This window comes from Macaca thibetana, chromosome 16 (genome assembly GCF_024542745.1).
Source record: "Macaca thibetana thibetana isolate TM-01 chromosome 16, ASM2454274v1, whole genome shotgun sequence".
NCBI lineage: Eukaryota > Metazoa > Chordata > Mammalia > Primates > Cercopithecidae > Macaca > Macaca thibetana.
This window is the reverse complement of record NC_065593.1, coordinates 74,886,560-74,912,412: the sequence shown is the minus strand read 5'-3', so window position 1 is coordinate 74,912,412 and position 25,853 is coordinate 74,886,560. Positions and strand designations below refer to the sequence as shown.

General features: G+C 40.6%; 1 protein-coding gene across 2 annotated transcripts in view; it reads right to left on the bottom strand.

Moving 5' to 3' along the window:
* Positions 1 to 25,853, bottom strand: part of SMURF2 (SMAD specific E3 ubiquitin protein ligase 2) — a 115,859-nt gene that overhangs the window by 70,610 nt on the left and 19,396 nt on the right. The window lies entirely within an intron of this gene.

Genomic DNA, 25,853 nt, shown 5'->3' with positions numbered 1-25,853 from the left:
CTGTCTATTACCGATGCCAACACCTTAGTCTGCCATCCACTATCTAGGTAATTACAACATTCCCCTGCCTCAAAACCTCACTTCCCTCCAGTTCTCCACACTGGACCTGAAGTGATCTAAAAATCTAATTAAGTCTTTCCATCCACTTCCCCTTCTAAGATCCTTAAAACATTTCAAAGGTCTTCTGGCCCAAACTTACATTGCCTTCAATGCCCTTCAAGCCCTGGCTCCTGCTCACCTCTCTGACCTCATTTTCATCACCACAGCTCCCTTCCAGGCCCTCAAGTCTAAGATCCGGCCATACTAACCTTTACTTTCTCAAATGTATATCTCTCGCCCACAGCCTTCACGTGCCATTCTCTCTGCCTGAAACATTCTTCCTAGGCTTCTTCACCTACTCATCTTCTGGTCTCAAAAGGGAAGGATGCCTTTTAGAACATGTTTCTCTCAAGTCTTCCCCACTTGTATTTTCACAGAAGCTCATACTTATCATAAACACTTATCACATTTTATTGTTCTCGTTTAAGTTTGGAATGTTGCTTATAATTGTGGAGGTGATAAACTCCATAAAGCACGAATCATGCCTGCCTCATCTCTTCATATCCCCTGCGCCAAACACATACTATGCCTGGCACTTGATAGGTACTCAATAAATATCTGTTGAATGAATGAAATAGACTCTAAAATAAATAACTTCATTGAAAAGAGGGCTTTTGGCCGGGCGCGGTGGCTCAAGCCTGTAATCCCAGCACTTTGGGAGGCCGAGACAGGCGGATCACGAGGTCAGGAGATCGAGACCATCCTGGCTAACACGGTGAAACCCCGTCTCTACTAAAAAAAAAATACAAAAAAACTAGCCGGGCGAGGTGGCGGGCGCCTGTAGTCCCAGCTACTCGGGAGGCTGAGGCAGGAGAATGGCCTAAACCCGGGAGGCGGAGCTTGCAGTGAGCTGAGATCCGGCCACTGCACCCCAGCCTGGGCGACAGAGCGAGATTCTGTCTCAAAAAAAAGAAAAGAGGGCTTTTTACACTATGTAACAATGGCCAATCCTCACATAATCATAATTTTGATTTAAGAAATCTTATTTTAGGCCAGGTACTGCGGCTTATGCTGTAATTGCAGCACTTTGGGAGGCCAAGGTGGGCAGATCACTTGAGGCAGGAATTTGAGACTTGGGCAACATGGCAAAACCCCATCTCTACTAAAAATACAAAAAAAAAAAAAGCCAGGTGTGGTGGCACACACATGTAGTCTCAGCTACTCAGGAGGTTGAGGCATGAGAATCACTTGAGCCTGGGAGGCAGAGGTTGCAGTGAGCTGAGATCACGCCACTGCACTCCAGCCTGGGCAACAGAGTGAGACATTGTCCCCCTCCACCCCTCAAAAAAATCTTATTTTTATCATTTCTCTTTACTTAAAACATACTTATCCGGTCGTGTTTAACCAATTCTTTAAAAAAAATCACAAAATGTATAACATTCAGTTTCAAAGAACAATTGAAAAATCAAAAGAACAAAGAACTTTAAAATCAGGTCCAAAGTTTATGAAGAGAAATTGCATTTTAGTAATCAAGAGATTAAGGAAAATAATATTAGCATTCTAGAAGAAACAAGATTAACTTAAAACAAAGAAATAATATCAGGATTAGTCAGACCGCTATGCTTCATGCTGGATCTAAGCAGTTTCAGCAAGTTCTTGTCTAAATGACTTTCTGCCCTGGAAGCAAAAACTCTCATCTGTAACTTTTAAAAGGAAGATTGTCAAAACACGACCTAAGAACTGGTAATGTTATTTATCTGTAAAAATAAATTATTTTCACATCCTGGAGCACTGTTTACTGCACTGTTCTTGTTTCTTAGGAATGTACCTTGGGGACTAGAACCACAGCCCATTGCTCTTTTCATTCTCTGTTCTAATCACAGAAGATTGGTAAATGCTCAAAGAATCCATGAATTTCAGTATGACAAACCCCTGATTATGTCACCACAGCAAATTCTCAACTAAGGAGGTATCAGAATCTCCTGGAAAATGTATATACAATATTATAATTTTATGTTAGAAGAAAATCTCTCATCTTTTGTAATAGAAACTATGGAAAGTAGAGCTAAGATTAGGACTCATGGGACTAGGGAAGGGCGGCAATGTGGGAGAAGTTTCATTTTTGTTTTCTAAATGTTTCTTAAAGAAAATAGGTAAAAATAATGTTGAGAAATGCTGGGCAGGAAGGGAATAACAGGAGAGAAATCTTATTAGGTGGGTGAGGACAAAACAAAGGCTATGGGGTACAGACTTTCTCCTAGACCAGCAGTCCCCAACCTTTTTGGTACCAGGGACTGGTTTCATGGAAGATAAGTTTTCCATGAACCAGTGTGGGGGTTGGGGGGTGGCAAAGGAGTTTTGGGAATGATTCAATCTCATTACACTTATTTCTATTATTATTACATCGTAATATATATGGAATAATTATACAACTCACCATAATGTAACATCAGTGGGAGCCCTGAGTTTGTTTTCCTGCAACTAGACAGTCCCATCTGGGAGTGAAGAAAGACAGTGACAGATCATCAGGCATTAGATTCTCATAAGGAGGAGCAACCTAGATCCCTCGCATGCGCAGTTCACAGCAGGGTTAACACTCCTATGAGAATCTATTGCCACTGCTGATCTGAGAGGAGGCAGAGCTCAGGTGGTAATACACGATGGGAAGTGGTTGTAAATACAGATGATGCTTCACTGGCTCATCTCCTGCCGTGTGGGCCATGGCCCAGGGTTGAGGGCCCCTGTCCTAGACAGCTATCAATATTTCAATATCTTTAATGTTTACTAAGCTTATATATATGGAATTGAAATTATATAGAGAAAGGCACAAAAATCTGAAGTATTTGAATTAATTCAATTACTTTTCACTAATTTTTGTGTTAAAACAAAACATTATACTAGACTACAGATATTTAGCAGGCACAAGTCAATTTTTATTAATGCTAACTACAAATGTAGCATTATACCACCACAGTACCATGCTACAGAATCCACTAGGGACAATGTCTCAAACAGCCCATATATTTGTACTAGATTAAGTCTGCTTATAAAACTTTATCATGTTACTACCCTTCTCAAATTTCTTCAAAGCATTTCTCATTCTTAAGTCTATACTCCCAGAACCTAGCTTGTTCTAGCTATTGTATTCACTCCTTTTTCAGACAGATGGTTTGAAATGATTAGCAAAGATGATCAAAACAAGCTGACGTCAGTCATACTGGATAAAGCTTCTGTATTTCACATGGATGCAGGTGTGATCATCTTGAGATACTTAGGGAGAAGGGAATACTTCTACATCATTCATTCTCTCATTCAACATTTCCTGAACACTCACTTTGTGCCAAGTGCTATGACAGTTTCTGTAGATACAAAGATAAATAAGACATGATCCTTTGCTCTCAGAGCTCACAGGTCAGGTAAAATTCAAATACCATGTCATAAATGCCTTTCATTGTTGTTTTCTCAAGATATGGTTTAAGCTTCATGGAAATCTTGTATTTCATTTGAGGCAGCGATTAGAGAAAACCATTTGCAGAAGTACAGATGGCAATAAATACTACCATTTTCATTTAGGTCAATAATTTATTTTTCTGATAGGAGAGGAGTTATCTATATGCAACAAACCAGGTAATAGTATCAGAGTAAATCGCAGTTGTAGAAAGAGAATGCTATGCTTGTTCTTACTAAGTTGTATTCATAATGAATGGCTATCTATGCTTAATGTGAATAAAGCTCCCAACTACTTAGCATATCCTTGCCAAAAATTCCCCTTCCTCCTCCAGATTAGAGTTGCATTCCAATTACACTGCTGATTGGAATGAGACTGCTTGAAAGAAAGAAAAAAAAATACTCAGACATCCCATCTTCCTTCACCCCACAAAAAGATTTTGTAATACTGTTTCTGCAACTCAAAAGTAGTGTAAATGCTTTTGAACACAGATTTCTCTGCATGTTCTTTAAACTTATGTTATCATTGTAAAATAAAACTGAAGTTCAGAATAACATTCCTATACAAATCCCAGCAGATGGCCCAGTGCTTCAGAAGTATCAACTGATGGACACCATTCCTGACCAGTGGCACATGACATCTTTCTGCTCTGAGAAACAGCCTCCATCTCAACCCCTAAACATGAGATGAAAATGAAATTTAAGTTCTACAGAAAACTTCTACACAATTTTTGTATGTGTTTTAGTTATTGTTGCTTGAAACAAGAGTATCACACAAAGATTCACATTCTAGGTGTTATTACAAAATGTTAAAATGAGCAAATATATCACATATAATTCTATATGCATAAAAAGGATCAGTTAAGTAAATGATGCCAAACAGCATGTTGAAACATTACAGTCATTAAAGATCATGTAAATGTATTTATTGATGGATAAGAAAATATTTTCTTTTTCTTTTGACAGTCTCGCTCTGTTGCCCAGGCTGGAGTGCAATGGCGCGATCTCAGCTCACTGCAACCTCCGCCTTCCAGGTTCAAGCGATTCTCGTGCCTCAGCCTCTCAAGTAGCTGGGATTACAGGCATGCGCCACCACACCCAGCTAATTGTTGTATTTTTAGTATAGACAGGGTTTCATCATGTTGGCCAGGCTGGTCTCAAATTCCTGACCTCAAGTGATCCACCTGCCTCGGCCTCCCAAAGTGCTGGGATTACAGGCATCAGCCACCACATCCAGCTTAGAAAATATTTTCTTAATATACTTTTAAGAGTAAAAGTCCTTTTACATGTAGTACATTTAATAAAATATGTTTTTAGTAAAGAATATAAACATATTGGATAACATTTATCAAATATTTACTATGTGCAAGTATACACCAACTACCCTGTGAAATAAGTAGTAGTACTACCGTCATTTTAGAGATGAGGAAACTAAGATTCAGGCATAGAGACTTATCAATGATTATGCTTTTAAGAACTAGAGTTGGTTAGGCACGGTGGCTCACGCCTGTAATCCCAGCACTTTGGGAGGCTGAGGTGGGCTCATCATGAGGTCAGGAGTTTGAGACCTGCCTGGCCAACATAGTGAAACTCTGTCTCTTCTAAAAATACAAAAAATCAGCTGCGTATGGTGGCAGGTGCCTGTAGTCCCAGCTACTCAGGAGGCTGAGACAGAAAAATCACTTGAACCCGGGAGGTGGAAGTTGCAGTGAGCTGAGATTGTGCCACTGTACTCCAGCCCAGACAACAGTGCGAGACTCTGTTTCAAAAAAAAAAAAAAAAAAAAAAAAAAAAAGAACTAGGGCTGAGATTCCAACTCAAGTAGATTAATTCTAGAACCCAAACTCAACTACCACATAGAGTGAAACATACTCTCTCAGGCTAGTACTTCTTTTTAAAGAATCTTACTCTAGGCTGGCACAGTGGCTCATGCCTATAATCCCAACAGTTTGGGAGGTCTAGGTGGGCTGACAGTTTGAGCCTAGGAGTTCAAGACCAGTCTCAGCAACATGGCAAAACCCCATCTCTACAAAAAAAGAAAAAAAAAATAGCCAGGCATGGTGGTATGTGCCTGTAGTCCCAGCTACCCAGTAGGCTAAGGTGGGAGAATCACCTGAGCCTGTGAGGCTGCAGTGAGCCATGTGCACACCACTGCACTCCAGCCTGGGCAACAGTGTGAGATCTTATCTAAAAAAAATAAAATAAAAATAAAATCTTAGTCCAGTTAAAGCAGTTATTGGTGACACAGGTTCACAGAACGGTTAACTGAAAACTAGGTTACAGAAGGGTGTTCTACAAAAGATTAAGAATTCTCCTCTTCCAATAGATATAGTAATTTACCTCAACAATCATATTAGCCCTGCTTTTAACTAAATATCTTGTCATTTAATCAAGGAATTTTAGGTAATTCATTTCATTCATGCTGCAAAACAAACTAGGCCCTTAAGTTTAACTTAATATATTCAGTATCTGGCAAGTAGTTAATCTAATTAGTATGTTTGATGATATATTAAAAGATACAGGTTCTGAGGTAATTATCCTTACTAAGAACAGTATCAGCATTTAAACATTTCAACAAGGCAAAATTGGTTCTCAGTTAGAAAATTTATTATATTTTATTTTTTTGAGATGATCTCACTCTGTCACTTAGGCTGGAATAGAGTGAAGCAAACATGGCTCACTGCAGACTCTAGTTAAATTTTCTGGGCTCAAGTGATCCTCCCACCTCAACCTCTGAGTAGCTGGGACTACAGACGCACACCACCATGCTTGCTAATGTCTAAAATTTTTTTGCAGAGATGGCGTCTTGCCATGGTGCCCAGGCTCAAGCAATCCTCCTGCCTCAGTCTCCCAGACTGTTAGAATTACAGGCATGAGCCACCACGCCCAGCTTCAGTTAACAAATTTAAAATGATCTTTCTAGTCCACTCATATCAAACAACTTTTAAGTAACTACTTAAAAATTTTTTTCAACAAAGATGAAGATTTTGGTAAAAAAGTTCTCACAAACATGCGTGCTTTTTAAATTAATAAAACAAGATGAGCGCATACAAATAAGCTTTTTAGACACTGAGTGCAAGTTTATCAATAACAGATCTACTTTGGTATAATAAATGCAGATTTTAAAGAAATCTAGTCAGAATTATAAATTTTATTCTAGTCACAATTATAATTTTTTTACTTATAGTGATCAGAGGTAATTTTAAAGTAAAGTTTATCTTAACAAGCATAATAATCAAGTTCTGGTGTAAGTTCACATGTTAAAAATAAAAAAGGGCTGGGTGCGGTGCCGTACGCCAATAATCCTAGCACTTTGGGAGGCTGAGGTGAGAGAATCACTTGAGCCCAAGAGTTAAAGATCAGTCTGGGCAATATAGTGAGACCACGCCTCTAAAATAAATAAATAAATAAATAAATAATTTAAAAGCTCAGCTAAAGCCAAGCAGCACATTCAGTATGAGATAAAAGAAAAGCACTTGGTCTCAGTATCTGGTACACAACAGGCACTCTGTGAAGGCTATTAGTTTGAGAAACTATCTGAAAGGATTTCAGCTATATATCTTAAACCAGTATTTCTGTGAATTCTTTACTCCTATATAAGGATGAAAATACATAAAAGTACCATTCTCCATTCAAAAATTCACCATGACTTAAAGACCTATGCTGTGTGCAGACCAAACATTATCCTGTCTGTTGCTGCTGGAGACTCAGTCTCCACCTTCTCTACTGGACTCCTTCATTCAAACAGACCCACTCACAACTGATGGCTGTTCAAGAGATGAATATTGTATATTTAAATTAAACCACACATTTACTTTCTTCATAAGGATGCCGAGAGAAAGAGACCTTATTGTAAAGTTCAAGTACATACTTGCAATGAAGCCTGAACATTATTTTATATGTAGAAAAAGATTTGTATCACTTTTTGGCCACTCCCAAGTTTCCCTCCTTTACCTTCTTTTTCTAGAGACACTCATAGGGGCAGTGTAATACAGTGTGTTAAGCTATAAGCACTATAAAAGAGTTAAATAATTAGGGTCAGAATGCATGGGTGTGAACCTGGTGCTATCCCTTACGAACTTGTGACCCTAAAAACTACTTAACTTCTCTTTGCTTCAGATACCTCATCTGTAAAAATGAGGACAGGAGGACACTAAGAGCCACCTCATAGTGTTGTTTTAAAGACTAAACAAATTGAAACACAGAGAACACAAGAATAGTACCTGGTACACAGCAAGTGCTCAATAAACAATTGGCTATTATTACTCAATTCTAAAAACTCTAATAAAATTAACCAACCAGGTTGCAAACACATTAAAAAAGAATACGGCTGGGCATGGTGGCTCACGCCTGTAATACTAGCACTTTGGGAGGCCGAGGCGGGTGGATCATGAGGTCAGCAGATTGAGACCATCCTGACTAACATGGTGAAACCCCATCTCTACTAAAAACACAAAAAATTAGCCGGGCGTCATGGTGGGCACCTGTAGTCCCAGCTACTCGGAAGGCTGAGGCAGGAGAATCGCCTGAACCCAGCAGGCAGAGGTTGCAGTGAGCCGAGATCATGCCACTGCACTCCAGCCTGGGCAACACAGTGAGACTCTGTCTCAAAAAAAAAAAAGAGGAAGAATATAATTTGGCAAGACGTTTGCCTTAACCAAAACCAATACCATAGATTAGGTGGCTGAAATAGCAAACATTTGTTTCTCACAAATCAATGGAGGCTAAGTCCAAGATCAAGTTGCCAGCAGAGTCAATGTCTGGTGAGGGCCCTCTTCCTGGTTTGCATACTCCCACCTTCTCCCTGTATGCTTGCATGACCCCCATCATCTCTCCCATGTCTCTTGTTATAGGGGCACTAATCCTATTCATGAAGGCTCCACCCTCATGACCTCATTACCTCCCGAATGCCTCACCTTCAAATACCATCACATTGCGGGTTAGGCTTCAACATATGAATACTGGGGCGCACATTCCACTCATAGCAAAGCTTATGTAACTAGCAAGCTTTCAGTAAATGCTGTTAAATGAGTCCCAATCTGTTTCTCTAGCCTCATTCCTTTCCCAAGCTCCAAACCCACATACCCGTTTAGATTCCTCACCAGCACTTCAAATTATATTTATTCAAAATGGAATTCATCATATTCCCTAGTGAACCTGCTCTTCTTCCTTTTGACCTCCCTAGTGCTGTGAACTGCACCACGTTTCCAACCATTCAGAAAGCAATGTCTTTATCTCTCTTCCTCTCTCTGACCACCTCACATATCTAAAGCAGTTGCCAGATTATATCAGGTTGTCACATACCTCTGCTTATCTCCATTTCCAGTGTTCACACTTAAATAATACATCTAGAGTACTTTACAATGTGCCAAAAACTTCTACACATATTATTTTCTTTAATCCCTAAAGCTTGTGAGTTATCTAACATCCACAGAAAAACTGTAAGTGAATGTTGTGGCTCACCCCTAAGCACCACCTAGGAAGTGAGTTTAGGCATTGTGAATTCAGGCTCCATCCTATTTTTCTATAAATCCTTCACTCAGACAGTGCCAATGATTCCTGTTTTCTCACTCATTAACCCCTAGACTGACAAGCTCATCCTCTTCCCTCAAATAAGTCCAGGACTTTTCTGCCTTTGCCTTTATTCATAATGTTCTTCCCGCCTTAAATGCTGTTATCCCAATCACTGGCCCTTAAAATCTTATCCATTCATCAAATGTCTGTGAAGCCTTTTCTGACTCTCTTTTTGAGTCTGATTTTGATCTCTTCCTTCCCGTGAACCTCCAACAACACTTGGATTCTGCTTGTTTTATTATAGTGCTTTCTCATTTTGCTTGTTATTCATGTGATGTCTTACCTCTGTCCCATTAAGCTATAAAGCTCTCCTACAGTTTATTATATAATATCTTAAACATAATATGCAAATACTTGTTGAATCAAAGAAAATTCTCAGAAAACCACTGATGAGTTATAAGGATAAGCAAACTAAAAGGTAAAGGATACATGCAGCTCACTCCTTGCTTCCCCTTACCTAGTAAGTCTTTATGTTCAAATCAGGATGGCTTCCTTCACTATTCATAAGTACTCTGCTTATCCATTCCTTAGTGCCCAACTACTCACCTAATAACAGATCTCACTGAGCCTTCTCTCTCATTCACAATAGAAAAGTACATTGTCCCACAATGTTCTAAAATTATATTTGCCTTGTTTCTGCAACAGTGTAAACAAAGATAAGCTTCCATATCTTCTGCATTCTTCCAGACTCTAAAACTGTAGTCAAATACCTGACCATCTACTAAGAGAACAAAGTGCAAAGGTATTTAGCTTTCCAAATAGGCTCAATTTGAAAACACAGGCCACAAACACAAATAGGAAAGAAAACTGCAACTATAAAAAAGCACTGTAGGCTGGGAGCGGTGGCTCACGCCTGTAATTCCAGCACTTTCGGAGGCTGAGGTGGGTGGATCACCTGAGGTTAGGAGTTCGAGACCAGTCTGGCCAACATGGCAAAACCCTATCTCTACTAAAAATACAAAAATTAGCCAGGTGTGGTGGCATGCACCTGTAGTCCCAGCTACTTGAGAGGTTGAGGCAGGAGAATCGCTTGAATCTGGGAGTCAGAGGTTAGAGTGAGCCGAGATCACACCACTGCACTCCAGCCTGGGTGAGAGAGCGAGACTCCATCTCAAAAAATAATAATAGGCTAGGCGTGGTGGCTCATGCCTGTAATCCCAACACTTTGGGAGGCCGAGGTGGGTGGATCACAAGGTCAGGAGTTCAAGACCAGTCTGGCCAATATGGTGAAACCCCATCTCTACTAAAAATACAAAAATTAGCTGGGCATAGTGGCACATGCCATACCCAGCTACTCAGTAGGCTGAGGCAGGAGAATTGCTTGAACCAGGACCTAGGAGGCAGAGGTAGCAGTGAGCGAGATCGCGCCACTACATTCCAGCCTGGGCTATAGAGTAAGACTCTCTCTCAAAAAATAAAAATAAAAAAAAATAATAATAATAAAAGGCACTGTAGTGAGCCATCATCACATCACTGCACTCCAGCCTGGGTGGCAGAGTGAGACCTTGTCCCCAAAATAAGTGATAAATAAAATATAATAATAATAAATTTTAAAAAATAAAAAGCACTGTAATGTGTAAGAAAATACTTCTATATAACTACATATTTTTGAAATAATTCCTGGGTTAATATGGAATTCATAAATGTAATAAACTTTTTATTTTAGAATAGTTTCAGATTTACAGAAAAGTTACAAAGTTAGTACAGTGTTCCCATATATCCAAACTCATTCTATTATGAACATCTAACATTAATATGGGACATTTGTCACAATTAAAGAACGAATACATTATTATACATTATACATTAATATTATACATTATTAATTAAAATTGATGTTTTATTCAGATTTCCTTACTTTTTACATACTGTAGAACACCGTAACACATTTAGTCACATCTCCTAAGGCTCCTTGTGGCTGTAACAGTTTCTCTGGCTTTCTTATTGTTTCTCAGACTTGTTATTTATGGCCTTGACGGTTTTGAGGAATAACATTGGTAAGGTATTTTGTGGAATGCCCCTCAACTGGGATTTGTCTAACTTCTTATGATTAGACGGGGTTTAGGAGTTGTTGGGAGGAAGACTACAAAGGTAAAGGTATCATTCTCATAACATCATATCAAGGGTACATACTATCAACATGATTTATCGCTGTTGATACTAACCTTGACCTAGCTAAAGTAGTGTTTGTCAAGTTTTTCCACTGTAAAATTCCTCTTTTTTCCCCCTTTCTATACTGTACTCTTTGGAAGGAAGTCACTATGCAAAACCCACACGTAAGGACTAGAGAGTTATACTATACCTCCTTAAGAGTGGGATAACTACATAAATTGTTTGGACTTATTCTGCATGGGAGATTTGTCTATTCTGTATCTAATAATTTATATCAGTATGGACTCATAAATATTTGTTTTGTACTTTGGGTTAAAATCCAATACTACTTTATTTTATTGCTCACATTTTTCCGGTTTTGGCCACTGGGAGCTCTTTCAATTGGTTCGTGTGCTCCTTTGACATACTTCCATCACTTAGGGGAAAGGGAGAGCTCTTTCTAACTTTCTAATATTGGAAAATGCTCTAGGATCATTTAAGTTCCCTACCCTGGCCTCAGAATTAGTCATTTCTCCAAGCAACCCTAGGAATTATCAAATTTAAACATCCATAAAGACCCAAAATTTTCAAATATAAACAGTTAAGCCAGTGAACCCTTCAGTTCCTAAGGTCTTCCTTCACTAGATCATTATGTTCCATGACATCAAGAATATAACTTTGATCTCCACTGTATCCCCAGAGTCTAGAAAAAAATGTACAGTAGGCATTCAATAACTACTACAAACACTGAAACTATGAGACTCCAGAAGGTGGCTCCAGATTGAGTCATAACATAACTCACCATTCCAATGGAATCTGCCTAGATTTCTCATGTTTAGACTCCTGTTCTAACACCACTGTGTCTAATTCACTGCATTGTTTTACAGTAAACAAAAAGTTTCCTTTTTCCACTGCTCCTCCCTTTTACTCCATTGCAAGCCAGAAGTTTTGTTAAGTATTCCCCAGTAAAATTTCCAGTGCAAAGGAATATACATCACATTTCCTAGGTTCTTTCTATAATGGCATATTGCCATTTACATCATCCTTTTCCGAGTTCTATTGAAATTACCATTTTTAACTTGCTATGAAGAGTTTAAATGAAAGGCATAATGCCAAATCCTTATCAACATTAGCAGCAGAAGAAAAATTATACTGACAAAAATCTACTGATACCAAATTGGACATAATGCCCTCAAAACACCTAGTTAGTATGTATGTAAAACAAAGCATCTAAAACCTACCAAAATCCTTGACAAATCTATATGTAGATAGGAAAAAGCTTAAGTTAAACATAAATTGTCTTGTCTCTATATATTTGATAATGTGAAGACATGGTTCCCTCCATAGTTTATCCATATATATGCAAAATAAACTAAAATTATAATGGGGTGGTTCTACTAAACAACTTTATGATACAATATTCACTAATTTGTGATGGCTTGTTTTTCAGAGAAAGTTACCACATGCAAAAAGAAAGCTACAACAAATGACTCACTACTGACTAAAAAGCAAGTCTGATAATCCTACAATAGAGTTCTACTTCAATCTTAATAGGATATCAAAGTGCTATAAATTATACTGCCTTAGGTGAGGCGCAGAGGCCAATGCCTGTAATCCCAGCACTTTGGGAAGCTGAGGCGGGAGGACTGCTTGAGCCCAGGAGTTCAAGACCAGCCTGGGCAACATGGTGAGATCTCATCTGTACAAAAAAAAAATTTTTTTTTTTGAGATGGAGTCTTGCTCTGTCATCCAAACTGGAGTGGAGTAGTGCAATCTCAGCTCACTGCAGCCTCCAGCCCCCAGGTCCCAGTCATTCTCCTGCCTCAGCCTCCCAAGTAGCTGGGATTACAGGCGCATGCCACCACACCAGGCCTCTACAAAAAAAAAAAAAAAAATTAAAAACTAGCAAAGTTTGGTGGCAAATGTCTGTAGTCCCAGCTACTCAAGAGGCTGAGGCTGGAGGACTGCTTGAGCCCAGGAGTTCAAGACCAGCCTGGGCAACATAGTGAGACCTCATCTCTACAAAAAACTTTCTAAAATTAGCAAGGTGTAGTGGCAAATGCCTGTAGTCCCAGGCACTCAGGAGGCTGAGGTGGGAGGATCGTTTGAACACAGGCGGTTAAGGCTGCAGTGAGCTGTGTGTTCGTGCCACTGCACTCCAGCCAGGGCAAGGCAAGAAAGAAAGAAAAGGAAAGGAAACGAAGAAAGAAAATAATAATTGCCTCAATGAAATAGCATTTATAGAGAGTATGAGCCATAGAGGATAAGTGATCTGTGGCCACATGTGTAGTATGTGATCCTGACCCACTGGCCACTGCTAATTGGATAATAATAATATAAGCAGCTGCCACATCCAGTATGAGCCAGTCAGATCCTCTCTCTTGGCTAGCATTGACAGCCAGTGCCTCCACACAGAAGGAAGCATAAGCATTTAGAAAGAGGATGGTTCTCCTGACTCTAGGGGGCCACTGGAAATAATCTCAGTTCCTGAGGCTTTCCAGTTTCTGGATCCTGTCTCTCCAAAGCCAGGCCACATACCTTCCCCTTTGGGTACCAAAACTATATCCTCCCAATAATTTCTCTTTTTGCTTAAGTTAGTCTGAATGGGTCGCTTTCCTGTTACTTGCAACCAAAAATGTCTGAAGATAAAGGGAATCCGCAGTGCTTACCAAAGCACTGTCATACGCCAAAAAGCACACTTAAGCAAAAATGCAAATGTGTTAAATCCCCAAATCATTAACATTTTACAAGTTAAAATGTTTTCAAATGTTAGTCCTAATCTTAAATATTAACAAAAATGACATGTGTTCAAAAAATTGCTATGCAGAGAAGAACACATGAACATGCTTCTAATATACAATTTTGTATTCAACAGAGATCTCTGTTTTATGACACCAGCAAATTACCACAGTGTAAATTATGGGCCCACATATGTAGAACTGGTATTCATTGGTGTATATCTACTGTAGCACCTTAAAGTCATGGTTCTCAGGGTTCTCAAATTTTAGCAAGTATCCTATCTCTTCCTAGAGGGCCTGTTAAAACACACTGCTGAGTCCTAACTCAAGTTCCTAATTCAGTAGGTCTAGAGGGGGGCCCCATGACTAAATTCCCAGTGATGCCAATGCTGCTGGTCTCAGCACCAGACTTTGAAAACCACAGCCTTAAATAATGGCTGTTTACTTTTAGGGGGATGAGTTTTTACTCAAAGGAGCGCTTTACCATCACCGTGATGGTAAAGCGCTCCTTTGAAAATCTAAGAAAAACTATGTACTTATACAATACACATACTTTAAAGGGTTTACAGAAACTCAAAAGCTCATCGACATACGCTTCCAAATTCATATATATGTTTAATAAATACTATGGCAAAATTATACCAAGGATAGTTTGTAAATTATGTAAATTAGTGGCCACCTTGGGGAACTTGCAATTTCAACGAGGGCTTACACCCCCACAATGCCTTAGAACCAAAGGAGGTAAAACCCCCAAAGCAATAGTCTACATTCTTGAACTCTCACACTAAGACAACTAATGGCTCAATAACTCAAAATTAACTTCCTTGAAGAATTCCCTAGCAAGAGGTAAAGAAAGGGTAGCTCTTTGTGACTTCCTGCCTTGAAAGCTCAGCCTTTATCTTATCTGCTAGGATCCCAGTGTACTGACTCTTCAGATGAAGACCTCACACTACTCTCACAATTGATCATCACAAGGCTCCCTCACATCTTCCTGCCTTAGATATCATGGTCCTATCTCCTCCCCTGTTACTGAGCACCCATGCAGTATGGGACAGATAATCCCACAATTTCCATTAAGGACTTACCCCCACCCTTCAAAAGAAAGCCAGGCTGCTGTTTTTAAACTCTAGCCTCAGGCAAAATCCCTACGCCCACTAAAAAGACCGAAAGTTTTCTGAGGAGTTTAGAAAACTTTTACATATCTAATACTCCCATGCCCACCAGAACCTCACAAACTTACAGACTACTAGTTTCCCTAAGAAGGTCAAAGATGGTTCCAAAAAACAGGTTGGAACCCTAATGCAGATCAGGTATCACTAATCAGAGGGAAGTTTAAGAAAAGTGTCTGTACACCTATAATCCCAGCACTTTGGGAGGTGAGGGTGGGAGGATCCCTTGAACCCAGGAGTTTGAGACCAGCTTGAACAACATAGTGAGACGCTGTCTCTATAAAAAAATTTTTTTTAATTAGCCAGGCGTGGTGGTGTGTGTCTGTAGTCCGAGCTACTGGAAGGCTAAGGCAAAAGGATAGCTTGAGCCCAGAAGTTTGAGGCTGCAGGGAGCTGCGATCACACCACTGCACTCCACCCTGGCAACAGACAGACCCTGTCTCTAAAACAAAACAAGTAGAAGGAAAAGTATCTGCTTCACACCATCCCCAAAGTCTTTCTTACCAAAGTAGATTACACCAAAATTCTAAATTGCAAGCAAAGTCATTTATAATCAGAAGATTTTAGAAACTTTTAGGCAATATTTTTATAGACCTAGAGGCAGACCTAAATGGCCTTTTCAGCCTCCTTCAATGGATTAAAACCAGAAATAGATTAGTGGGAAGAATGTCAGTGGACTGGCAAATAGATTATTTACATGAATTACAACAGAATATTGTACAAGAACTCTAAACAAATTTTTTAAAAATCATATGTCTCTTCAAATTAAACAACTCATTCAAAGTCTAACAATACCTCCTATGACTGGTAGAGAAAAGAACTGTCCTGGGGGGATGTAGAATCCATAAATCATTCAGGTACTAGAAAAGTAACCATCCTTTAAGAACTAAGAAAGGAGGCCAGGAGCAGTGGCTTACGCCTGTAATCCCAGTACTTCGGAGGTCAAGGTGGCAGATCACGAGGTCAGGAGTTCAAGACCAGCCTGGTCAACATAGTGAAACTCCACCTCTACTAAAAATACAAAAATTAGCCGGGCATGGTGGTGTACTCCTGTAGTCCCAGCTACTTGGCAGGCTGAGGCAGGAGAATCGTTTGAACCCGAGAGGCACAGGTTGTGGTGAGCTGAGATCGCACCACTGCACTCCAGCCTGGGCAACAGAGCAAGACTCTGTCTCAAATTAAGTGGCTAGCAAAAATCCTAGAAGAGATTTATTTATAAGAGGCTTCTGATTTTTAAAAATCTTCATGCCCTAATCAAGTAAAAAAACCACTTCATTTGAGATATTACCAGCTAACTGGGAATTTCTAAAAATATAAGGTCCTACTCAAATTAAATGCTACAAAAGAAAAAGAGCCTGTTACTCTACAAGCGTGCAGACAGCTAACTGGCCAAAACACAAGAAAGTAGTTCCTGCCATCACATCCAAACGGGTGCAACAGGTTAGGGGTAAGCAGTAAGGCAGAACTATAATATTGTGAAACCTAAAATTTAAAGGCTCTACTGGGGACAACTACTGGGGTCAAGGGGACAAATGACAGTGCACCCAGAGTTGAAACAAACTTAGCAGAAAAAGGTTTTAAAACTATCCTTAGAAAATTTTAAGAATTTTGCCTCTCAGAATTTGCCTCTCATTAGTTGAACTGATAAGGATAAGAACAAGTTGCTATACAAACTTCTTGAAGACTCCAGCTAAGCGCTGTCTTTTATATGACTGGGGAGCACTATACGATTGGGGAGAACTTAAAACATATCCTTGAAGGCCCTACTTTCAACCAGCACTCAATTATCTCTAAAGAGTCCTTAAAATGCAACTATTAGTCAAATGCAGTGGTGAGGTCAAGTCAGAAAAGTCTCCATTTCATCAGTTAGAGCACTGGTATCCTCCCTAAGAGCAGCTTCATAAGAGTACTGTGCAAAGGCTGGGTTAGTGCACAAATGAAAGGTGAAGGCCATGTGGAGTGGCTCATGCTGTAATCCCAGCACTCTGGGAGACCAACGCAGGAGGATCACTTGAGCCCAGGAGTTCAAGACCAGCCTAGGCAACATGGCAAGACCCCATCTCTACAAAAAATTTTAAAATTAGCTGGTGGCTCATGCCTGTAGCCCCAGCTACTTGGGTCAAAAAAAGGGAGGGAGGGCCGGGGGTGGGAGGGTGGAGAGGGGCAAGGGGCAGTGGGGGAGGGGGGTTTGGGGGGGAGAGGGGGGAGGGGGGGGAGAGAGAGAGAGAGAGAAAGAGGAAAACAAGGATACACATGAGAGTAGGCTACTGTTTGTAAAAGACCTGAAATGAAGAAATGCAGGGGTTAAAGAAAATGGGCTAACGAAGGCCTTTAAAGATGAGAGACGCGTGTGGATATTTAAATTCTGAAAGAAGATAAAAAGAGTACTTAATAGGACAAAGTTCCAGAGTCCACAGGGGAAAATTAACTAACCTTCACAGATGAGGAACACACCTTGACTGGTCATCTTTGAAAACCAGCCCAGCTCTTAAAATCTCCTCTCTCAGAACACAAAATGCACTTAGACATGCCCTCCCAAAAAACAAAACACCATGAAACAAACAAAACACCATGAAACAAACAAAAACCGGAAATTTGACATGACCCTAATTCCACCTCTGCCCTCATTTTCACACTTTTTATTGGATGTAAGAAATATTTACACAATAATTAATATTCATTAAGCGTTTACTACTTCTCAGACGTAGTGCTTATGCAGGTTATATAGATTAGCTCATTAAACACCAGAGAGGATCAGCAACACAGGGTCAGCAAAGCTGCACGTGGCTATCATATCTGCCTCTCAACATCTATTAACCACCCATAACCCTAGTATTATTCTAAAGACTGTCTTTTTTGTGTGTGGGGGGGTGGTGGGACAGAGGCTCACTCACCCAGGCTGGAGTACAATGTTGCAATCTCAGCTCACTGCAACCTCTGCCTCCCAGGTTCAAGCAATTCTCCTGCCTCAGTCTCCCAAGTAGCTGGGATTACAGACGCCCACCACCACGCCCAGCTAATTTTCTTATTTTTAGTAGAGACGGGGTTTCACTATGTTGACCAGGCTGGTCTCGAACCCCTGACCTCAAATGATCTGCCCATTTCGGCCTCCCAAAGTGCTGGAATTACAGGCATAAGCCACCGCCTCTCTTTAAAAAGGGGTGGGTGGGAGGAAGCAAAGCTAAATTTTAATCTCCAGAAGTTTGACTTGGCACATCAATCACTAATTTATCCATTAGCTCAGATGTCCAAAGCTAGACTGGCCAAAGTGTCGTGCAATCCACACCACATGGTTAATAACGGACCATGCCCCTACATACTCCTAATAGCAGCCCTCCCAGGAAATGTGTGCCGATTAAACCAAATCCATTTCCAATTGACTTATGTTCAGGGCAGCTGTGGGAAAGAGCGATTGGGGGACTTCTCTTAATTCAAAACACATACTCAGCCTATTTGACATAAAACTTGGTCTTAAAGGAAGTTACAAATGCTTCCTATATCCTTTTTTCAGCTGAAGGGGAAAATGAGACAAGTAACCACTTGGGGGAAAAAAAAAACTTGTTCAAAGGCCTCCAGACTTCTGTCAAGAGACCTAAACAATTTAGGAAGACCATGTAACACAGAGCTTAGAGACAGGAATAAAACACATCTGGCTTCAAATTCCAGCTTCCCACACTTAAGAGAAGGGCTGTGAGCCCTTGGACAAACGATTTAACCTCTCTGAGATCAGTGTTTTCTGATGACAATATAATATTTGTACTCGCCTACTTCAGAGTATTATTTTGAGGATTAAGTGAGATGACTTAGGTAAAGAGTTTCTTAAAACTTTGCAAATAGGGATACACAGTATTTATTGTTACAACAGAAGGTAGAGGCCGGGTGTGGTGGCTCAAGTCTGTAATCCTAGCACTTTGGGACGCCAAGGCAGGCAGATAGCTTGGGCCCAGAAGTTCGAGACCAACCTGGACAACCTGGGGAGACCCTGTCTCTACAAAAACACAAAAATTAGCCAGGCGTGGTGGCACGCACCTGTAGTCCCAGCTACTTGGGAGGCTGAAGTGGGAGGCTTGAGCCCAGGAGGCCGAGGCTGCAGGGAGCCATGATCATATCATTGTACTCCATCCTGGGTGACAAAGCAAGACCCTGTTTCAAAAACAAAACAAAACAAAACAAAACAGATAGATTCCTCTATATATAAAAACCTATAGATTCCTCTATATCCAGGTACTGGGAGTCAATCAGGGTCCCTCAAAATCAAATAGAGGAAAGAACAACTTCAAAGAGAAAGCAAAATATAAAAACAAAAACAGAGAAAGAACACTCCCTTTCCACTAAACCCTCCCTACCCACCCCAGTATCATTCCATCCCAGGTGAAAATGTTTATTAGCTGGGTAAAAATAAATATTTACATAAATTCCTTTACCATATATTTACAATACAATATAGTAAGAATAACCATTAAATGTGTCATATTCACTTGGTTGCAAGTTTAAACTCCAGGATTCAACTAGCATCACTGGTTTGCTTTTCACATAACATGAATTATCTTACAGTAACTTCAGTTGATTAGAGGTACTAGAGACTCAGTAAAATTCTGGTCCCTACAATTCTGAGCCTTCAATAATATGCTGAAAACACCAAACAACTTTCAATTCTAAACTTTATTTAGAGGTGACTTATAAACACAGGCAACTACGATGAGATTAGCCTCCCACCCCCAAAAAAAATGTTGTGAAGAGTTTTACACTCTCCATACGAAGTTACTGTAAAAACATAAAATTTAAATAGGCCGGGTGTGGTGGCTCATGCCTGTAATCCCAGTACTTTGGGAAGCTGAGGTGGGCAGATCACCTGAGGTCAGGAGCTTGAGACCAGCCTGGCCAACATGGCAAAACCCTGTCTCTACAAAAATTCAAAAATACAAAAATTCACCAGGTGTGGTGGTGCATGCCTGTAATCCCAGCTACTTGGGAGGCTGAGGCACGAAAATCACTTGAACCTGGAAGCTGGAGGGTGCAGCGAGCCGAGATTCCACCACTGCACTCCAGCCTGGGTGACAGTGAGACTCTTGTCTCAAAACAAAAAACAAAAACAAAACAAAAAAAAGAATAACTGGCTGCTAGCGTTCTGGGAGCTAAGTAATACAAAGGGGCTGAGAGCTTCACCATTTAAAGATGTAGCCAATCCCCTCATTTTCAGGTGGGCATTTCTTTACCACCTTCCACAGCACCAGGTATACCTGGGTCTGCAGGCAGTCTGGCTTTCTCCACAAGATAAATCTTTGACTTTTTGTGAGGTTGGGGAAGAATACTCATCTGCCTGCCTAGGATGAGGCATGCATAGAACTTTCCACTGACTTTAAACCATTTCCTGCTTTCAGCTTCACATCTTGCTTGCACCCTCAGAGATACCTGGTACCTTCAATTCCTGAGTCTTTCTAGAGATATGTGATATGAACTGGCTAGAATCATGCAAGGAATTGGTATCCGCCTCTGCAAATATTTTATATTCCACTTTCTCAGCTAATTAATCTACTCCAACTACTTTCCATTTCCCTGAAGTTTTTTTATACCACTTATTTGCTGTCTCCTGTTCTTTCTGCTCTTATAAATTTATGCTGTTTTTATTCCCTTACCCGCTGTGAACGGGGCTTGGGGACAGAGCAGAAATAAACATGTTTGTTCAATTCAAGCTTAAATTTTCATGCTTAAAAAGAAGACACAGTCCTTGAATGATTTTTATCTGATGCTAATATATATCCTGGGTGCATTCAGATTTCATGAAGCCCGGAGTTTACAGAGTCTGGGGGCTCCACTCTAAGAGCACAGAATTGGGTATTGACAGCCAATATTCAATTTAGAATGAGAAAATAAAATCATAAATTTTAACAAACTGCCAAAAGCTACAAACGTCATAACCTAATAATAATAATATTTGTTATGACAAGTTTTTTTCCAATTTGTTTCCAGATAAAAGTCACATAAGGCCAGGCATGGTGGCTCACACCTGTAATCTCAGCACTCTGGGACGCCAGGATGAGTGGATCGTTTGAGGCCAGAAGTCCAAGACCCACCGGGCCAACATGGTAAAATTCCCTCTCTATTAAAAATACAAAAATTAGCCAGGCGTGGTGGTGCACAGCTGTAATCCCAGGTATTAGGGAGGCTGAGGCACAAGAATCGCTTGAACCAGGGAGGCGGAGGTTGCGGTGAGCCGAGATCACACCACTGCACTCTGGCCTGGGCGACAGAGTGAGACTAGGTCTCAAAATAAATAAATAAAAAATAGAAGTCATATAACAGGAAAATCACTTTAAACTGTATAATTCAATAATTTTTAGCATAGTCACAGTGCTGTACAACCATCACCAATATCTAATTTCAGAACATTTCCATCACCCCAAAACAATGCCCATACCACCTGTTAGCAGTCACTCCCCATCTTCACTTCCCGGTCTCCTAGCAACCTGAAAATCTACCTTTTGTCTCTCTATGGATTTGCAGAGTGGAATTATACAATATGGCTTTTTGTGTCTGGCTTCTTTCAATCAACCTAATTTTTTGAGCTTATCCATACTATAGCATACATCATCAGCACTTTATTCCCTTTTATGGCTGAATAATATTCCATTGTATAGATATGCCATATTTTGTTTATCCATTCAGTTGACAGACATCTGAGTTGTTCCCACCCAACTATTTTGGCTGTTACGAATAATGCTACTATGTACAAGATTTTTTGTGAACATATATTTTCAGTTCTCTTATGTATGTACCTAGGAATGGAATTGCCAAGTCATACAGTAACTATGTTTAACTTTTTGAAAAACTGCCAAACTGTTTAGCAGACTGGTTGAACTACTTTACATTCCCACCAACAATGTATGAGGGTTCCAATTTCTCCACATCCTTGCTAACATCTGTCATCTTTCCATTATTACAGCCCTTCTAGTGGGCGTGAAGTAGTATCCCACTGTGGTTTTCATTTTCATTTCCCCAATGATTCATGATATTGGGCATCTTTTCATGAGTTTTTTGGCCATGCATTATGTCTTCTCTGGAGAACTGTCTATTCAAACCCTTTGCCCTTTTTTTTGAGATGTGGTCTCACTATGCTGCCCAGGCTGTTCTCAAGGGATCCTCCCACCTCAGCCTCTCAAGTAGCTCAGAGTACAGGCATGTGTCAACACACCTGGCTAGTTACCCATTTTTTAACTGGATTGTTTCTCCTTTTACTGTTGAGTTTTAAGAGTTCCTTATGGCTGGGTGCGGTGGCTCACACCTGTAATCCCAGTACTTTGGGAGGCCAAGGTTGGTGGATCACCTGAGATCAGGAGTTCGAGACCAGCCTGGCCAACATGGCGAAACTCCATCTCTACTAAAAATATAAACAGTAGCCGGACGTGGTGGCACACACCCGTAATCCTGGCTACTCGAGAGGCTGAGGCAGGAGAATTGCTTGAACCCAGGAGGTGGAGGTTGCAGTGAGACGAGACTGCATGCCACTGCACTCAGCCTGGACATCAGGGCCAGACTCCGCCTCAAAAAAAAAAAAAAAATTAGCTGCACATGGTGGCATGCGCCTGTTGTAGTCCCAGCTACTCGGGAGGCTGAGGCAGAAGAATCACTTGAACCCAGGAGGTGGAGGTTGCAGTGAGCTGAGATCACGCTGCCGCAGCACTCCTGCCTGGGCAATAGAGCAAGGCTCCATCTCAAACAAGAGAAAAGAAAAAAAGTTCTTTATATATTCTGTATACTAGACCCTTATCAGGTATAACTTACAAATATTTTCTCCCATTCTATGAGTTATCTTTTAGCTTTCTTGTTAGTGTCCTTTTAGACACAAACATTTTTATTTTTTTATTTTTTAATTTTTTTTTTTTTTTGAGACGGAGTCTTGCTCTGTGCCCCAGGCTGGAGTGCAGTGGTGCGATCTCGGCTCACTGCAAGTTCCGCCTCCCGGGTTCACGCCATTCTCCTGCCTCAGCCTCCCGAGTGGCTGGGACTACAGGCGCCCGCCACCTCGCCCGGCTAATTTTCTTGTATTTTTAGTAGAGACGGGGTTTCACCGTGTTAGCCAGGATGGTCTCGATCTCTTGACCTCGTGATCCGCCCGTCTCGGCCTCCCAAAGTGCTGGGATTACAGGCTTGAGCCACCGCGCCCGGCCTAGACACAAATATTTTTAATTTTGATAGAGTCTAGGCTAGGTGCAGCGACTAATACCTGAAATCCTGGCACTTTGGCAGGCTAAGACAGGAGGATCTCTTGAGCCCAAGAGTTCGAGACCAGTCTGGACAATAGAGTGAGACCTCATTTTTACAAAAATAAATAAATAAGATTTTTGTTTAAATTGACAGAATCCAATCCAAAGTCTTGTGTTTCTACCTTTTTTTTTTTTTTGAGACAGAGTCTTGCTCTGTCACCCAGGCTGGAGTGCAGTGGTACGATCTTGGCTCATAAAATCTCCGCCTTCCAGGTTCAAGAGATTCTCCTGCCTCAGCCCCCCAAGTAAGTGAAAGTACAGGTGCCCGCCACCATTCCTGCCTAGTTTTTGTATTTTTAGTAGAGACGGAGCTTTCATTCATGTTGGACAGACTGGTCTCAAATTCCTGGCCTCAAACAATCCACTCATCTCGACCTCCCAAAGTGCTGGGATTACAGGTGTGAGCCACAGCACTCGGCCCCAACACCATTTTTTAAAAAGACTAATCTTTCTCCATTTAATGGTTTTGGCACCCTTGTCAAAAAAAAAAAAAAAAAAAAAATCAACTGACCACAAATCTGTAAGTTTCTTTCCGGACTTTCAATTCTATTCCATTGATCTATATATCTCAATCTTTATACCAGTACCACACTTTCCCATGAGTTTTTTTTCTTTATCTTTTTTTTGAGACGGAGCCTCATTCTGTTGCCCAGGCTGGAGTGCAATGGCATGATCTCAGCTCACTGCAACCTCCACCTCCTGGTTTCGAGTGATTCTCCTGCCTCCACCTCCCAAGTAGCTAGGATTACAGGAACACACCACCACGTATTTTTATACTTTTAATAGAGATGGGGTTTTGCCATGCTGGCCAGGCTGGTCTCTAATTCCTGACCTCAAGTGATCCACCCACCTCGGCTTCTCAAAGTGTTGGGATTACAGGTGTGAGCCACTGCGCCTGACCAATTTTTGTATTTTTATTGGAGACAGGGTTTCATCATGTTGGGCAGGCTGGACTCAAACTCCTGACCTCAAGGGATCTCCCTGCCTCAGCCTCCCAAAGTGCTGGGATTACAGGCGTAAGCTACCACGCCCAGCCTGTTGTTGTTATTGATGGCTTAGAAGAGTTTTCTTTTAGCACAGGACCATTATCAATAATGTTATATAAACTTTTAGGACTGCAGTCAAACCTGGGAAAATTCTTAACAAGTCTCTTTCATATAAAGCTATAATAAAATCTTAAAGAATTTTCCCCATACTGGCTTTTGACATCAAACCTTGTTTTTCCTCTATTAACCACACACTTTGGGTGCCAGATGCCACAGGGACACATTCATATTGCTAGACAACCTCTAGCTATGCAGGTTTATGTCACAATGCCCCATGAGTTAGCACAACAGACAGAGTATTCCTAGAAACCATTCCCATACTGGGATGGCTAGTAATACCTTGACTATACACAAAGAGGCTGTGAATCAATAAACACATCTTGCAAAAATCCAACTAAATATATCTGCGAGTCAATTTCCCCATAGCCAGACCACAAAAGTGCTCACAGCCATTCCAATGCCACTCAACATAAGGAAAAGTATAACAAAGGGGAAGTCAGGTAAAAAGACAGCAATCTTAGCTGACTGTGGTTTAGACGACTTACATTTGCAAATTCTTCAAAGATATGTGACCACCTACTGGCAATATTCTGTTTCTTGATCTGGATGCTGGTTATATACGTGTGTTCAGTTTCTGAAAAAATCTTAAACTACACACTTATAAAATTTATGAATTTTCTCATTCATATGTTATATACCAATAAAACTTTTTAAAAATTAACCAAGTAAATACATTGCTAGGGTCCCTTCCAGACCCTCAGATTGGGTCTTGAAAATTAAGCTTCAGGCTGGGCGTGGTGAGTCACACCTGTAATCCCAGCACTTTGGGAGGCCGAGGCGGGTGGATCACCTGAGGTCAGGAGTTAGAGACCAGCCTGACCAACATGGCAAAACCCCGTCTACTAAAAATACAAAAATGAGCCAGGCCTGGTGGTGCACATCTGTAATCCCAGCTACTTGGGAGGCTGAGGCAGGAGAATCACTTGAATCTGGAGGTGGAGGTTGCAGTAAGTTGAGATCGCACCATTGCACTCCAGTCTGAGTGACAGAGTGAGACTCCATCTCAAAAAAAAAAAAGAAAAGAAAAAATTAAGGTTCATTAGTTTCAAAGAGATAATAGCAACTAGATATCATAAGATGTGGTGTCTAATACCAGCTATTCCTTGAACTACCCATGGGAGTCGAAGAAGACACATATGCCTCCCTAAGCAATTTTCTCACCTAAAATGGGGAAGTTTAAGCTAGACTATAAACTCTAAGACCTCTTTCCAGCAGTCATTCAAGAAATAACTTCCCAAGTACCCGTTAGTGTTTGGCATTACATTAGGCAAATGAAACATGCACACAATCCCTGCCTGCCCTGCGGGCGCTCCCCATCTAGTAGGGATTAAAACACAATGAGCAGCATTAGGTAAAAACTAATCTGAATAAATATGGATTTCAGTTAATAAAAGTGTAACAATATTGGTTCATTAATTATAACAA